Source organism: Oryzias latipes, chromosome 6 (assembly GCF_053564925.1).
Source record: "Oryzias latipes strain Hd-rR chromosome 6, Olatipes_Hd-rR_3.1".
Lineage (NCBI taxonomy): Eukaryota > Metazoa > Chordata > Actinopteri > Beloniformes > Adrianichthyidae > Oryzias > Oryzias latipes.
Window position 1 is genome coordinate 10586985 of NC_136242.1, and position 12287 is coordinate 10599271.

The 12287-nt window shown below is 43.0% G+C and overlaps 9 non-coding genes across 9 annotated transcripts; all 9 read right to left on the bottom strand.

Moving 5' to 3' along the window:
• Positions 1-340: 340 nt before the first annotated feature.
• On the bottom strand, positions 341-522 carry LOC144992896 (U2 spliceosomal RNA). Its single transcript, XR_013656947.1, has one exon. It is a non-coding gene; the product is annotated as a U2 spliceosomal RNA (small nuclear RNA).
• Positions 523-5593: 5071 nt separating this feature from the next.
• On the bottom strand, positions 5594-5786 carry LOC144992945 (U2 spliceosomal RNA). The gene has a single exon (XR_013656977.1). It is a non-coding gene; the product is annotated as a U2 spliceosomal RNA (small nuclear RNA).
• Positions 5787-6468: 682 nt separating this feature from the next.
• On the bottom strand, positions 6469-6659 carry LOC144992644 (U2 spliceosomal RNA). The gene has a single exon (XR_013656713.1). It is a non-coding gene; the product is annotated as a U2 spliceosomal RNA (small nuclear RNA).
• A 683-nt stretch (positions 6660-7342) lies between these two features.
• On the bottom strand, positions 7343-7533 carry LOC144993003 (U2 spliceosomal RNA). The gene has a single exon (XR_013657031.1). It is a non-coding gene; the product is annotated as a U2 spliceosomal RNA (small nuclear RNA).
• A 682-nt stretch (positions 7534-8215) lies between these two features.
• Positions 8216-8406, bottom strand: LOC144992760 (U2 spliceosomal RNA). The gene has a single exon (XR_013656827.1). It is a non-coding gene; the product is annotated as a U2 spliceosomal RNA (small nuclear RNA).
• Positions 8407-9088: 682 nt separating this feature from the next.
• Positions 9089-9279, bottom strand: LOC144992770 (U2 spliceosomal RNA). Its single transcript, XR_013656836.1, has one exon. It is a non-coding gene; the product is annotated as a U2 spliceosomal RNA (small nuclear RNA).
• Positions 9280-9958: 679 nt separating this feature from the next.
• On the bottom strand, positions 9959-10149 carry LOC144992645 (U2 spliceosomal RNA). The gene has a single exon (XR_013656714.1). It is a non-coding gene; the product is annotated as a U2 spliceosomal RNA (small nuclear RNA).
• A 682-nt stretch (positions 10150-10831) lies between these two features.
• Positions 10832-11022, bottom strand: LOC144992818 (U2 spliceosomal RNA). The gene has a single exon (XR_013656881.1). It is a non-coding gene; the product is annotated as a U2 spliceosomal RNA (small nuclear RNA).
• Positions 11023-11704: 682 nt separating this feature from the next.
• Positions 11705-11895, bottom strand: LOC144992748 (U2 spliceosomal RNA). The gene has a single exon (XR_013656816.1). It is a non-coding gene; the product is annotated as a U2 spliceosomal RNA (small nuclear RNA).
• Between the last annotated feature and the right edge of the window lie 392 nt (positions 11896-12287).

Consider the following 12287-nt stretch of genomic DNA (forward strand, 5'->3'; position numbering starts at 1 on the left):
GAATTTAGCCTTCTAGGGTGTTTTGTGTCACTGATGTGGTACCTTTGAACAACAGCATTGAATGAACACAGCCCCTCCACTATATCAAAAGTTGCATGATGACGCTGATGCAAAACCTTTAACTTGATGACTTTGAGGACCATGCCCCCTCCACTGCGTCAAACGATTGGCCGTGGATGATGTCATCCATGCCCTGCTGCAACAGCAGACTCCTTGAGAGTGCTGTGACTTGCAAACAGTGTTACAGTCTGGCAGAATTTAATTTCACCTAAACAGTCGTTTTAACATTAATCAAGCACTACCAGCTGGACTAAAAACTTTTTCTTTGTACCAATTTAAAGATGTGGGCACTGTTCCCAGAAACACTGCAATACTGGGTCAATGCATGGAGTGAATAGAGCAAGCTCCACCTTCACATCCGTTCTTCAAAAATCAGCTTAATACGTTGTCCTCCACTGGAGGACATATCAGATATTAAACTGATAAGAACAGATTTTTTTTTTTTTTTTTTTAAAAGTTTATTTAGTTATTCAGGTACAACTGCAATGGTCAGAATGTTTCTATTGCCATTAGGCAAGTTTTTCCTGAGTCTTGGAGTGAGGCACCGGTGATCCTCCAGTCATCTTCTTTTCAGCATTTTCTGGATCTTTTCAGTGTGGCGCTCAGAGGAGGTCCTCCCCTTTGTGCTCCTTTCCAGCTGCCTTTTCCGGAGAGTCAGACCGTCGCTGCTTTGACCTTTATCCTGTGGGACTCCAGCTCCTCCCATCCGAATGGGCGACAAGGCGATTCTTCTTTGTGGATGTGTTCATGGCCTGCCGCCTGCAGTCATGGCAAGGTGTACCGTTGCTGCGGCCAATCGTATCACACCCACGGGGGGGATCTGCCTGTGCTTTCTCACCAGCAAATTCCTGGAAGTCCACATGGCGTCTTTTATGGCGGCTAGGGAGAGCCATTGTAATGTAGTGCATTCAGCCTTCTGATCTGAGCATTGCCTCCTCCCATAGAGCACTAGTTGTGCTGTAAGATCTTCCTTTGCTGGCAAGTACGGGAAGCCGGAGGAGCCAGCTGTCGCCCACTGGTCTACAGCAGCACTGCACTCCCAGAACAGGTGCCTCACCGTCTCTGGCGCGCCACAACCTGGACGGGGGCAAAGAGGAATTCTGGACATGCCCCGGGAGTGCATAACAGTCCTGACCGGGAGAACCTCATGAGCCACCATCCACGACAGATCTTTCAGCCGGTTGGGAAGAAGAGGATGGTTCACCAGGTACCAGACTCTCTTTGACTCCTCTTCTCCAAATCCCCTTACTCGACACACAGGTCTTTGCTCCTGTATGGAAGAAATAAGCAGTCTGTGATTTGTCAGTGCATCCCTGTTTGATCCTTCCAAGTTGAATTTCTGAAGAAAGATTTGTATTTCTTTGTAGTTTTTGTTTAGCGTGAAAGACATTGGAATTCTCAGATCAATGTTTCCTAGACCTAACTTTTTAACATAGACTCCCATCCAAAATCTAACCAATGCAGCTGTCTTTACGCTTTTAGATTTGCCCACAATATGCTTGGTGTGCAAGCTGATATAGTGCGCTCCGAGAAAAGGGTACAGGTCCGGTACACCCTTACCCCCTTTTTCTTTTGGGCTTTTCATTATTTCTCTTTTTAGTCTTTCCCATTTGGAGTTCCACAAAAAATAGAACATTTCTCGTTCTAAGGTTCTCCTGACTCTTAGTGGTGGCATAAATACTGAGCTGATTAACAGAAATAAAGGGAGGATTACTGCTTTCAAGACCAGAACCTTCCCCTCCATTGTTAGCTTTCTTGTTGACCAAAAGCCTAGTCTTTGTCGCACTTTTGAAACTACCTCTGGCCAGTTATTTCCTCCCTCGCCTTCTTTGTCAAACCATACTCCCAAGATTTTCTGGTTATTTGAGGTCACCTGCAGAGAAAGACTCTCCGTTTCAGTATGTGTCCATGGTCCATAAAATTGGATTTTGGTCTTGTGTCTGTTCAATTTTGCTCCAGAAGCTTGACCATACCACTCGGTCAGTTCCAGTGCCCTGGTTATCGACCGGCTGTCTGCACATATAATATTGATGTCATCCATATATAAAAGGCACTTCACATCGAGGCCGCCAGTACCTGGTATGTGAAGACCTTGAATGTATCCGTCTGTCCTTAATATCTGTGCCAAGGGTTCTATGCAGAGAATATATAGTAACGCTGACAAAGGGCAACCTTGTCGCACACCAGAGTTAATGTTAACTTTCTTTGTTAAAAGACCATTCACAGCTACTTTGCTGGAGATGTTTTTGTAGAGCAATTTTATCCATCTGACAAAACGTTCCGGGAGGCCAAGTCTTGCCAACAACGCAAACAGGTACTGATGGGATACGCGATCAAAAGCTTTTTCAAAGTCCAAATTCATTATTGCCAAGCGGTTTGACCTGTCTTTAGAGAGGCTGATCAAGTCTCTTATGAGAATGAGATGGTCCGTGATTTTGCGTCCAGGTATGGCACAAACCTGATCCTGATGAACCAGGTCCTCTAGGCAAGATGTTAGTCTTGTGGCAAGGAGTTTGCTGAAAAGTTTACAATCCACATTAAGTAAGGAAATGGGTCTCCAATTCTTTAAGTCTGTCTTTTCTTTGGTTTTGTAGATTAATGTTACTATGCCGGTCCTAAAACTGTCAGGTAATTGGTCCAGGTTTTCAAATTCTGTGAACAATGTTAACATATCTGGTGCTAATAAGTCCCAAAAGGTCAAGTAGAACTCCACAGGGAGCCCATCCATCCCTGGTGATTTTCCTTTCTCAAAGGAAGTCAGACACTTGGTCAATTCTGTCACTGTTAAATCCTGGACTAACTTCTCAAAATTTGTGTTTAGACTATGGGTGTGCTCCACTTTAGTCAGAATGTCATGTAAGGCTTCTTCATTTAGCAATTTAGTGCTATATAGTTCTCTGTAATAGTCTTCAAGGGTCGTGAGTAATTCTTCTGTGGTTTGGGTTAGGGAGCCATCTCCTTTCTGGAGAGTTACCATGGTGTCAGTTTTACTGATGACTTTCTTAAAGAAAAAACGTGTACACTTTTCCCCCTCTTCTATCTCTCGTTCTCTGCTTCTAATAATGGCTCCTTTACTAACTTTCTCTGTTAATTCCATCATTTCTTTTTTTACGTCTTTAATTTCTTCATTAAAATCCATCCCTTGTTTATTTAAATTGTAGTACCTTTGTAAGCGCCTCTGGAGGTCAGTCGTGCGTCTTTTATCTTTTGCTTTTCCCTTTCTGCCTGCTGTTTTAAAGAAGCTCTGAGTTCTTTTTTTAACCATCTCCCACCAGGGAGCTCTAAAAGTATACAGGTCCTGTAGTGTTTGCCATCCCCTGTATAGTTCTTTGTATTCTTCCACAAGATCTTCCTGCTCTAAAAGTGAGCAGTTTAGTTTCCAGAGACCTTTCCCTGGTGTTACACTCAGATTTAACTCAGCTGTGCACGTCAACATGTGGTGGTCTGAAAAAAAGACTGGGGTAAGTGTGGCATTTATGGGGAGACAATCTCTGGTAAACACATAATCTATACGTGATGCTACAGAGTTGTCCCCACTGAACCAAGTGAACCCACCATCAAGCGGATGCAAAGTTTTGTAACAGTCAGTCAGCCTAAAGTCCTGAACCATACGCCGTAGTAAGTGAGATGTTTTATCCAATTTATAAAATGTCCCAGTTTTATTTCGGTCTGTCCTGCTTAGTATGCAGTTAAAGTCCCCTACCATTATAAACGGGGCTCTGCCTAACATAAAACTTTGCACATCTTCTAAAAGTTTGTATCTTGCATTCTTATCATTGTAACCATAAAGGTTCAAAACGTTCAAGTCTCTGCCCATAAATGATAAGCGTGCTAACAGGGCTCTGCCATCTCGTATAACAGTGAAACCTTTAACCGATATATAAGGGTTTTTAATCAAGATAGCCACACCGTCATTTTTGTTTTCATTTGACCCACTCCATAGCGATCTATTTGGCCACAGATCTTCCCACGTTTTATAACTACTGCAGTACGGGATGCCGCACTCTTGTAGACAAATTACATCGGACTTCACACTTTGCAGGTATGTCAGGATGCCATTGGCTCTGACTTGAGATTTTATACTTCTTACATTTATTGTCACTAGAGTAATTGTCATAAGTATGAAAAAGAAAGTTAAGGCAGGTATTGTCATGTAAGGGAGGGAGACCAGGTTAGTAATAGTCAGTTTATGTCCCATCTGTTGGGAGGAAATCTCTGTCAATGTCTTGGGCCGTCAGGACTAACGGGTTGGGTTTCTTTGAATTTTCAACTGCTGATGTATTTTCCTGATGAAAGTCAGCTTCAAGTGAGTTTAAGGGGGTCGACTGTAGATTAAAAGCCAAAAAGGAAATTTCATTGGGGGAGTCTGGTGGGAGGAACACACGTGATTCTTCACTGAAGGATTCCTTCGTAGGATCCTCAGTTCTGCCCTTCTTTTCTACTGCCAGCAGAGAGTCTGATGGCGAGACCGGAGCTGGTCTTTTAGGTTGTCCATCGTGAAGAATCCTGTGGTCATTTTTCATAGTCATGTCTTTTCTTACATTTTGTTCGATTTTACCATTGTCTTTCTCTAGTTCACTGATTGGGAGGATTTGGAGTGGCTCTTCCTCTTTGTCAGTTATCATTTGCGCAATCTCCTGCAGGTGTGCTGCATCAGGAGGTGTCTCATTAGTGAGACCTACCACAGGTGTGTCAGGTTTGCTCTTCCCAGTTTTAAGTTTATTTGCAAATGACTTAGGACAGTTTCTAAAGAGATGGTTTGTTTCACCACAGAGGTTACATTGACGGCCATTTGGGCACTCCTCATACACATGACCAGTGTGTCTACATTTACCACAGAAAGGTTTTGAACAATCTTCCACCAGATGGCCATGCTCTCCACACCTTCTGCAAAGTTTAGGTTGTCCTTGGTAGTAAACATAACCTCTATTCTCCCCCAGCACTATCAGGGATGGGAGATGTTTTAGACCCTGGAAACCTTGTGGGTCTTGTCTTAGATTGACAGGCACTCGCCAGGCACAGTTCCAAATACCGTCTACATCCCTAACCTTAACAGCTTGACCTTTTACAGAACAGTATCTGCCCAACCACACACAAATGTCTTCTGCATTAACAGTTTCATTAAACATTTTGACAATGACGGTTTTCATTGAATTGTCTGTAAGCTTTTCTACTGTGAAAAGTGCAAAATGGGATTTCATGTTTTCAAAACGAGTCCAGAATTCGCTGAGAGTAGAGCTAGTTCGAAAGCTTACATCAAAACCTTTGTTCAATGGTAAGGTCAAGATACAGTTCAGGTCTTCAGGTTTGAAACCTAGGGTTTTCTGGACCAAGTTCCTTGAAAAATCAAGCCTGGACATGTAAGTTACCTTACCTTCAATTTCCTGAAAGGTAAACCGGACGCTGTGGTGCCTCCGCATGCCTGCAGAAGCTGCTGACATTTTGGAGGCACCACAGGCGGGTGAGCTTGGCAGGAGTAATTACCTTAACTTGGATTGCTCCAGGACACCTGAACAGAAAAAGGACATTGACAGTTCAGTAGGAAAAGTAAACGTTCAATTGCGCAGCACCGATATCTCCAGTAGTTTGTACGATGGCAAGTCACAACAGACGAGCATCAACAACCGTCGGAGTGATCACAGTCTCTGTCGTTTGGCAAGATGCAAGGACAGCTCTGATAAGAACAGATACTACACTTGATCTTAGCCAAAAGGCCGAGAAGCGATAACTAACCACTTCACTGCCAATGAGAGCAACTCTTGCAGCAGGACACTGGACTCATGGACGCCTGTTAATAGGTGGGACTTGGTGACCCACCTCAAATCCCAGCTCCCCACAAAAGCTTCACATGTCCTGATGTGAATGAAAAAAGCAGCCAGTCAGTAGGAAACACTGTCTTGTATACACACCTATGTCGGTTCTAGAATGTAGGTCGTATGAATTCACAAATATCCATATTTGGATCATTTTTCACGTATACATTTAGAGACACAAATTAACCGTAGACACACAAACAGTTGAAGAAAACTTGACTCATAGGCTTTATGCTGACTGCATTCAAGTGGATTGAATTTAGCCTTCTAGGGTGTTTTGTGTCACTGATGTGGTACCTTTGAACAACAGCATTGAATGAACACAGCCCCTCCATTACATCAAAAGTTGCATGCTGACGCTGATACAAAACCTTTAACTTGATGACTTTGAGGACCATGCCCCCTCCACTGCATCAAACGATTGGCCGTGGATGATGTCATCCATGCCCTGCTGCAACAGCAGACTCCTTGAGAGTGCTGTGACTTGCAAACAGTGTTACAGTCTGGCAGAATTTAATTTCACCTAAACAGTCGTTTTAACATTAATCAAGCACTACCAGCTGGACTGAAAACTTTTTCTTTGTACCAATTTAAAGATGTGGGCACTGTTCCCAGAAACACTGCAATACTGGGTCAATGCATGGAGTGAATAGAGCAAGCTCCACCTTCACATCCGTTCTTCAAAAATCGGCTTAATACGTTGTCCTCCACTGGAGGACATATCAGATATTAAACTGATAAGAACAGATACTACACTTGATCTTAGCCAAAAGGCCGAGAAGCGATAACTAACCACTTCACTGCCAATGAGAGCAACTCTTGCAGCAGGACACTGGACTCATGGACGCCTGTTAATAGGTGGGACTTGGTGACCCACCTCAAATCCCAGCTCCCCACAAAAGCTTCACATGTCCTGATGTGAATGAAAAAAGCAGCCAGTCAGTAGGAAACACTGTCTTGTATACACACCTATGTCGGTTCTAGAATGTAGGTCGTATGAATTCACAAATATCCATATTTGGATCATTTTTCACGTATACATTTAGAGACACAAATTAACCGTAGACACACAAACAGTTGAACAAAAACTTGACTCATAGGCTTTATGCTGACTGCATTCAAGTGGATTGAATTTAGCCTTCTAGGGTGTTTTGTGTCACTGATGTGGTACCTTTGAACAACAGCATTGAATGAACACAGCCCCTCCACTACATCAAAAGTTGCATGCTGACGCTGATACAAAACCTTTAACTTGATGACTTTGAGGACCATGCCCCCTCCACTGCATCAAACGTTTGGCCGTGGATGATGTCATCCATGCCCTGCTGCAACAGCAGACTCCTTGAGAGTGCTGTGACTTGCAAACAGTGTTACAGTCTGGCAGAATTTAATTTCACCTAAACAGTCGTTTTAACATTAATCAAGCACTACCAGCTGGACTAAAAACTTTTTCTTTGTACCAATTTAAAGATGTGGGCACTGTTCCCAGAAACACTGCAATACTGGGTCAATGCATGGAGTGAATAGAGCAAGCTCCACCTTCACATCCGTTCTTCAAAAATCGGCTTAATAGGTTGTCCTCCACTGGAGGACATATCAGATATTAAACTGATAAGAACAGATACTACACTTGATCTTAGCCAAAAGGCCGAGAAGCGATAACTAACCACTTCACTGCCAATGAGAGCAACTCTTGCAGCAGGACACTGGACTCATGGACGCCTGTTAATAGGTGGGACTTGGTGACCCACCTCAAATCCCAGCTCCCCACAAAAGCTTCACATGTCCTGATGTGAATGAAAAAAGCAGCCAGTCAGTAGGAAACACTGTCTTGTATACACACCTATGTCGGTTCTAGAATGTAGGTCGTATGAATTCACAAATATCCATATTTGGATCATTTTTCACGTATACATTTAGAGACACAAATTAACCGTAGACACACAAACAGTTGAAGAAAACTTGACTCATAGGCTTTATGCTGACTGCATTCAAGTGGATTGAATTTAGCCTTCTAGGGTGTTTTGTGTCACTGATGTGGTACCTTTGAACAACAGCATTGAATGAACACAGCCCCTCCACTACATCAAAAGTTGCATGCTGACGCTGATGCAAAACCTTTAACTTGATGACTTTGACGACCATGCCCCCTCCACTGCATCAAACGATTGGCCGTGGATGATGTCATCCATGCCCTGCTGCAACAGCAGACTCCTTGAGAGTGCTGTGACTTGCAAACAGTGTTACAGTCTGGCAGAATTTAATTTCACCTAAACAGTCGTTTTAACATTAATCAAGCACTACCAGCTGGACTAAAAACTTTTTCTTTGTACCAATTTAAAGATGTGGGCACTGTTCCCAGAAACACTGCAATACTGGGTCAATGCATGGAGTGAATAGAGCAAGCTCCACCTTCACATCCGTTCTTCAAAAATCGGCTTAATGCGTTGTCCTCCACTGGAGGACATATCAGATATTAAACTGATAAGAACAGATACTACACTTGATCTTAGCCAAAAGGCTGAGAAGCGATAACTAGCCACTTCACTGCCAATGAGAGCAACTCTTGCAGCAGGACACTGGACTCATGGACGCCTGTTAATAGGTGGGACTTGGTGACCCACCTCAAATCCCAGCTCCCCACAAAAGCTTCACATGTCCTGATGTGAATGAAAAAAGTAGCCAGTCAGTAGGAAACACTGTCTTGTATACACACCTATGTCGGTTCTAGAATGTAGGTCGTATGAATTCACAAATATCCATATTTGGATCATTTTTCACGTATACATTTAGAGACACAAATTAACCGTAGACACACAGACAGTTGAAGAAAACTTGACTCATAGGCTTTATGCTGACTGCATTCAAGTGGATTGAATTTAGCCTTCTAGGGTGTTTTGTGTCACTGATGTGGTACCTTTGAACAACAGCATTGAATGAACACAGCCCCTCCACTACTTCAAAAGTTGCATGCTGACGCTGATGCAAAACCTTTAACTTGATGACTTTGAGGACCATGCCCCCTCCACTGCATCAAACGTTTGGCCGTGGATGATGTCATCCATGCCCTGCTGCAACAGCAGACTCCTTGAGAGTGCTGTGACTTGCAAACAGTGTTACAGTCTGGCAGAATTTAATTTCACCTAAACAGTCGTTTTAACATTAATCAAGCACTACCAGCTGGACTGAAAACTTTTTCTTTGTACCAATTTAAACATGTGGACACTGTTCCCAGAAACACTGCAATACTGGGTCAATGCATGGAGTGAATAGAGCAAGCTCCACCTTCACATCCGTTCTTCAAAAATCGGCTTAATACGTTGTCCTCCACTGGAGGACATATCAGATATTAAACTGATAAGAACAGATACTACACTTGATCTTAGCCAAAAGGCCGAGAAGCGATAACTAACCACTTCACTGCCAATGAGAGCAACTCTTGCAGCAGGACACTGGACTCATGGACGCCTGTTAATAGGTGGGACTTGGTGACCCACCTCAAATCCCAGCTCCCCACAAAAGCTTCACATGTCCTGATGTGAATGAAAAAAGCAGCCAGTCAGTAGGAAACACTGTCTTGTATACACACCTATGTCGGTTCTAGAATGTAGGTCGTATGAATTCACAAATATCCATATTTGGATCATTTTTCACGTATACATTTAGAGACACAAATTAACCGTAGACACACAAACAGTTGAAAAAAACTTGACTCATAGGCTTTATGCTGACTGCATTCAAGTGGATTGAATTTAGCCTTCTAGGGTGTTTTGTGTCACTGATGTGGTACCTTTGAACAACAGCATTGAATGAACACAGCCCCTCCACTACATCAAAAGTTGCATGCTGACGCTGATGCAAAACCTTTAATTTGATGACTTTGAGGACCATGCCCCCTCCACTGCATCAAACGTTTGGCCGTGGATGTCATCCATGCCCTGCTGCAACAGCAGACTCCTTGAGAGTGCTGTTACTTGCAAACAGTGTTACAGTCTGGCAGAATTTAATTTCACCTAAACAGTCGTTTTAACATTAATCAAGCACTACCAGCTGGACTAAAAACTTTTTCTTTGTACCAATTTAAAGATGTGGGCACTGTTCCCAGAAACACTGCAATACTGGGTCAATGCATGGAGTGAATAGAGCAAGCTCCACCTTCACATCCGTTCTTCAAAAATCGGCTTAATACGTTGTCCTCCACTGGAGGACATATCAGATATTAAACTGATAAGAACAGATACTACACTTGATCTTAGCCAAAAGGCCGAGAAGCGATAACTAACCACTTCACTGCCAATGAGAGCAACTCTTGCAGCAGGACACTGGACTCATGGACGCCTGTTAATAGGTGGGACTTGGTGACCCACCTCAAATCCCAGCTCCCCACAAAAGCTTCACATGTCATGATGTGAATGAAAAAAGCAGCCAGTCAGTAGGAAACACTGTCTTGTATACACACCTATGTCGGTTCTAGAATGTAGGTCGTATGAATTCACAAATATCCATATTTGGATCATTTTTCACGTATACATTTAGAGACACAAATTAACCGTAGACACACAAACAGTTGAAGAAAACTTGACTCATAGGCTTTATGCTGACTGCATTCAAGTGGATTGAATTTAGCCTTCTAGGGTGTTTTGTGTCACTGATGTGGTACCTTTGAACAACAGCATTAAATGAACACAGCCCCTCCACTACTTCAAAAGTTGCATGCTGACGCTGATGCAAAACCTTTAACTTGATGACTTTGAGGACCATGCCCCCTCCACTGCATCAAACGTTTGGCCGTGGATGATGTCATCCATGCCCTGCTGCAACAGCAGACTCCTTGAGAGTGCTGTGACTTGCAAACAGTGTTACAGTCTGGCAGAATTTAATTTCACCTAAACAGTCGTTTTAACATTAATCAAGCACTACCAGCTGGACTATAGACTTTTTCTTTGTACCAATTTAAAGATGTGGGCACTGTTCCCAGAAACACTGCAATACTGGGTCAATGCATGGAGTGAATAGAGCAAGCTCCACCTTCACATCCGTTCTTCAAAAATCGGCTTAATATGTTGTCCTCCACTGGAGGACATATCAGATATTAAACTGATAAGAACAGATACTACACTTGATCTTAGCCAAAAGGCCGAGAAGCGATCACTAACCACTTCACTGCCAATGAGAGCAACTCTTGCAGCAGGACACTGGACTCATGGACGCCTGTTAATAGGTGGGACTTGGTGACCCACCTCAAATCCCAGCTCCCCACAAAAGCTTCACATGTCCTGATGTGAATGAAAAAAGCAGCCAGTCAGTAGGAAACACTGTCTTGTATACACACCTATGTCGGTTCTAGAATGTAGGTCGTATGAATTCACAAATATCCATATTTGAATCATTTTTCACGTATACATTTAGAGACACAAATTAACTGTAGACACACAAACAGTTGAAGAAAACTTGACTCATAGGCTTTATGCTGACTGCATTCAAGTGGATTGAATTTAGCCTTCTAGGGTGTTTTGTGTCACTGATGTGGTACCTTTGAACAACAGCATTGAATGAACACAGCCCCTCCACTACTTCAAAAGTTGCATGCTGACGCTGATGCAAAACCTTTAACTTGATGACTTTGAGGACCATGCCCCCTCCACTGCATCAAACGTTTGGCCGTGGATGATGTCATCCATGCCCTGCTGCAACAGCAGACTCCTTGAGAGTGCTGTGACTTGCAAACAGTGTTACAGTCTGGCAGAATTTAATTTCACCTAAACAGTCGTTTTAACATTAATCAAGCACTACCAGCTGGACTAAAAACTTTTTCTTTGTACCAATTTAAAGATGTGGGCACTGTTCCCAGAAACACTGCAATACTGGGTCAACGCATGGAGTGAATAGAGCAAGCTCCACCTTCACATCCGTTCTTCAAAAATCGGCTTAATACGTTGTCCTCCACTGGAGGACATATCAGATATTAAACTGATAAGAACAGATACTACACTTGATCTTAGCCAAAAGGCAGAGAAGCGATAACTAACCACTTCACTGCCAATGAGAGCAACTCTTGCAGCAGGACACTGGACTCATGGACGCACGCCTGTTAATAGGTGGGACTTGGTGACCCACCTCAAATCCCAGCTCCCCACAAAAGCTTCACATGTCCTGATGTGAATGAAAAAAGCAGCCAGTCAGTAGGAAACACTGTCTTGTATACACACCTATGTCGGTTCTAGAATGTAGGTCGTATGAATTCACAAATATCCATATTTGGATCATTTTTCACGTATACATTTAGAGACACAAATTAACCGTAGACACACAAACAGTTGAAGAAAACTTGACTCATAGGCTTTATGCTGACTGCATTCAAGTGGATTGAATTTAGCCTTCTAGGGTGTTTTGTGTCACTGATGTGGTACCTTT